The sequence below is a fragment of the Lagopus muta genome, chromosome 1 (genome assembly GCF_023343835.1).
Source record: "Lagopus muta isolate bLagMut1 chromosome 1, bLagMut1 primary, whole genome shotgun sequence".
Taxonomy (NCBI): Eukaryota; Metazoa; Chordata; class Aves; order Galliformes; family Phasianidae; genus Lagopus; species Lagopus muta.
In genome coordinates, this window is record NC_064433.1 from 171,689,338 (window position 1) to 171,694,095 (window position 4,758).

Genomic DNA, 4,758 nt, shown 5'->3' on the forward strand with positions numbered 1-4,758 from the left:
ATGATGAATTTCTCTAAAACTGAAAGTAGAAAAACAAGGAAATAAGTTAAAACAACACGCGCATCCAAAAGATACCACTCTTCAAGTATTAGCCCATAATTATTATATTAAGCCTTGTGTTTGGAGCATACCTGGAAATGCTCATGCCTTTGGGCCCAACTTCCTAGATCAATATTTTATAATAACTGACCATTAGCTGTAATAAGCCTCCCACAATTTTATTATGTATACGTAAGATACAGAAAACAGAGGGGACACATTGTTTTTTGAAGAGATGGAGCTTTGAATATTTCACATATTCAAACTTCCAGTGTAAAGTGGGATCTGTCCAGTCTCACTTCAGATGTCTAAATCTTATTCAGCTAAGAATGGAGAAGCATTTATTTGGCTGAAAATGCAGGCATATGCCAGTCCTATCTTCACACTATACTTTTTCCTCTGTACTGTTCAGTGAATTACAATCAAGGATCCCTTTATGTGTCACTTATGACTATTTTCATACTGAAACTACTTTCATAATGCACAGTTGTCAAGTTTCTGTCTCAGAGATAGTCAGCCCGTGCTGACCATCCTGTAGTTAAGAACATCCAGAAGATTCTGTTAGCTATTTTTTGGAGCAAGATGACTTTCTTTGCAGGTGTCTGTGGGTTGTAAAACTGGGTGCTGGCATTAAGCTGAGTAGGCGGTTCTGTCTTTAGTCCAGGTCAGAAGTGGCCAATTCTGGCTTTTATTTGCACTGCTAGCAGAGCATTTCTTCCTTTTTCTTCTGATCCCATGATGAAATAGTTTAAATTGATCAACTTGATATGACTTTAGCGTTGATCCTGATTTCAGCAGAAGGTTGGTCATGAGACCTCCCAGGGTCACAACCAGGATGAACAATTCTTTGCCTCAGTGATATTCAGCTGAGGAAGGCAATGATTGGGTGTGGTATTTTTCAGGTGTGAAATTATGATTCTCTACACTACCTGGTCCTACAGAAGAGAAGAGAAACTTTAAAAATTCAGGAGACTTTTGTATGCAGTAATTTTGCTCTAGTTTGATATTTACAAAGCTTTAAGTATTGTCAGTTTACTGAATGGATTCCAAAACATTCTTTGGTTATATTCACCCCTTAGTGGAAAAGAATTAAGTGAAAAACTACTCTTCACATTGGCTAATTTTGGATGTTGTTTATCTGCTCTTATAATACTTCAAGGAAGTTTGCAAAATTTCTACTTACAAGCTAAATAAGCTACAGGAATGACACTTACTAGGAATAAGGCAAGAGTAAAATTCTTTGAAGGATCGTGTTACAGCTGTATGGTCATTTTTGTTGGTATAATTGTGGTTTCTGTGCTTACAAATATTTAATTTTGTTTACTTCCACTGTGAATTCAAGAAAAAAAAAAAAGGAATGTATCTCAGATCAGGTGGATATCAGAACAGTTATTTATGGAACAAATAGTTTTGTATACTTGGTGTTCAAGTTCAGATCTGAATTGGTGAAAAATAAATGAAATTTAAAACCATTCAAGAAAACAAAAAAGCAGAAATTATCCTGAAGGCTTGGCTATGCCCATATACATACGTTTAGAATTCAGCTACAAAAGCAACTAAATCTGTATTTGGGTAAGTATGAGAAGAAATTACCTAGGTCATCTCAGATAATTAGCATATCTAAAAAGCTGAGCATCTAATACTGTGTTATGAAATTCTTATACTGATTCACTGTCCTGGTCTATGCTGAGACGTTGTTAATAGCACACCGGAGTTTTGGTTGTTGCTGAGTGATTACATTTTACATATTTTCTGAAAGTTATCTCAGTTCTCACTTCTCTATTTGCACAAAAAAAAAAAAAAAATCACCTTTCAACTGAATACTATCATAGCATCTTCCTAATTGTTTGTCTCTCACTTCTGAAGTTTCTCAAGATTATTAAAATCTCTGTACAGTTAAAATTAGAGTGAATTATTTTAGGTGACATTATGGCATTACCAAATGAAGAGAAACCTTGTGCTTCTTTTTGTATATGATGTCTATATTCAGTGTCAAGAATTGCAACTAACAAAGTGTTAAGGTTTCCTGATTATACTATAAAATCAGAACCTCAGAAAATTAGAAACATGTACATGCAAGTGCAAATTTAATTTTTCCTTCCATTCACTCTTGCAGATACTTCTTTTTTTTGATTACAGAGGCGTTTAGGGTCACTATACCTGTACTGTGCATTTAGTGTTCCAGTTAAATGACCAAAATGAATGAGGTGAATCCAGGTGTTACTGAGAAACAATGTAGATTGAAGAAAGATAGACAGCTGTTTCAGCACTTTCTTTCTGGGAGTACAAGAAATAAGGTTAATTAAAGTGTTATGCATGTTACATACATATTTGTACTGTTGTAGACAGTTGAAATTCTGTAACATACTTCTGCAGACCCTGTGTACACAACCTCTTTTGGACTTCTTACAGTGAAATAGAAATAAAATTAGTGCTTTAAAATATTTGGGGGATAGAGTTAGTAAAAAAGCATGGAGGGAAACAGCACATTCTAACTCTCCAGATTTTAATAGTTAAATGTTTTGTTGGTTAAACTGACTTGAAATGCATGACAGGTGGTCTTCCATTCACCCTTTCTACCATCTTTTATAGCATTCATTCTCCCTGTTTCACTATTATCATATCCAGCTAGTCTATCTGTCTGATTAAACCACTGAGCCAAAAACATTGAGGGTCTTACTTGACCTTATAACTCACTTATATCTTCTAACAAACTGTTCCTCAAGGAAATTGTTCTATGATATTAATATTGTGTTCTCATGTTTTCAAAATAAAAAAATTACTTCTATCACTGTATTTATCCCAGTTATGTTGGACATTCTCAGAGAGGAGCGCGCACAGTCACGTTCAAAGTGTAAGTACTTTGCAGGGTCTAGTTTCCACATGGGATTTGAACAAGTCTTGGAAGCCACTGTTCTGAAAAACATACAGACCCTTGCCATGATACTATGTAGTCATATGAGATAAAGAGGAACACAGATCTGAATATAATTCACATAATCTGAATATACTCAAAGCACAGAGCTTTAACTGAGCCCTTGATCTAAACCTAGCAAGTCTGAAGGAATTCACTATATCATCATGTGAAAGGACCTACCAAATAGATTGTATAATCAAGAGATATTAAGATATTACAATCACAAAATAAACAGGAGAGTTAGGCAAAGTAGATTATGATAACAAAAGAGAATAAATGGAAGGCTTACCCTTATGCTGGGCTCACCCACAAAACACCAGAAGGAAAGATCTCCAGACAAGATCCTTCCCCACTGGTAGCCAGCTCTTAAATAGGTCTAGGAGGGGGGGGGGGAAGCCAGGCTCCACCCCTTCCGGCATCACAGGTGAATTGCCTTCACCTGTGCTCCTCTGGCTGACTCATGGCTTGCCTCAAGTGATCAGAGGTTCAGGCTGTGACTCAGCAGTTCCCCTAGAATAGATACATATTCCGCTGTGATGGATAGTGTATGTTTTCTTCACTGACTAATCTCAGTCAGTGACCTTTTAAGAAGAAATTAGCTAGGTCATGTTAGGGTGCTTTAGAGATAGATAAGACCTTTTTTGAAGTTCTGCTACATGTGTTTAGGAAAAACATATTGGAGACTGCTGAGTTTGTCAAGAAGAAGGAAAGAAGGGAGCCACAGGAATAAGATGGAAAACATCTTCAGTGACAGCGATTAACAATAGCAGCAGATTAGTACTTGCAACTCATGCTGCACAGCACCAGCAACACAGGCTGAAGGATGACTGCGTGAGTCTCTAGGTTCCTATAACAATTAGCAGTCTAGGCTCTTAATTGCCTTGCTGTGTCTGTGAAGTTCCACCTTTTTGGCAAACGTACATTTCTTGTAAGAGCTGAAAAATTAATTTACATGTCCATCTTTTACTAATATTTTCTTTTTTTTTACTCCTCTAAATCAAAATTGGGTCGTAGTTAAAGACAAACACAGCCTTGTAGAATTTATCTACTTTCCATTTTGGAATTGCAGTGTACTTTCATTTACATCAAAAAAAGGTAAGCTTGCTTACACTTTATTTGCATTATGCAACTGCCAAAGAGGATGCAGGTGTCCAGAATGACAGATTAGTTAAGATTAGTCTTTCACCTGTTCCTGATAATCAGGAAAAACTAGTTTATGTGGGAGTGCAGTGGTAAAGCTGAAAGAAAATAGCTCCATATATCACAAATTCTGTCAAATATGTAAACCCGATGAGCTGAAGTATGTATTGTGTAGGGCTGTCTTTGCCAAGGAATATCCCTGAATTCTCATTCCCTGCTGACTAATGGACAAAATATCTTCATCTGCCATCATCTTTTGAAGAAACAGAAGTAAAAAGAATGCCTGATACACTTTTTTCTGTAAAAATAACAAACCTTTTTTAAAAAAAACTGAAGAGAATTCAATAATCACTGAATAAATTGATGTAAAATATGTTCAATGTGATTTATTAGATTCAGTAAATTTAAAAACAGGGGTAAATAGCACTGTTGGATCGTTTTGTATATTTTTGGTAGTGAATTAGATAAACTCAGTATTGTTTTGATTTGGGACTGTGTAGACTAAATATTTTTCTGGTTTCAATGTTGCCAGAGACCACAATTAGAGATATATCCTGTCATAATAAGCTCTGTGCACATATTACTTCCTGTAATAAATGTTTATTATTTGCAAGAAAAATTCCTAGTAACCTTTATAGTTCTGGAGTCTTGAACATAAATAG

The 4,758-nt window shown here is 35.6% G+C and overlaps 1 long non-coding RNA gene across 1 annotated transcript; it reads right to left on the bottom strand.

Moving 5' to 3' along the window:
• Positions 1-764: 764 nt before the first annotated feature.
• LOC125688221 (uncharacterized) lies at positions 765-3,319 on the bottom strand. Its single transcript, XR_007374658.1, has 3 exons — positions 3,246-3,319; positions 2,200-2,316; positions 765-974 (listed from the first exon to the last, which is right to left on the bottom strand). It is a non-coding gene; the product is annotated as an uncharacterized LOC125688221 (long non-coding RNA).
• Positions 3,320-4,758: the final 1,439 nt, after the last annotated feature.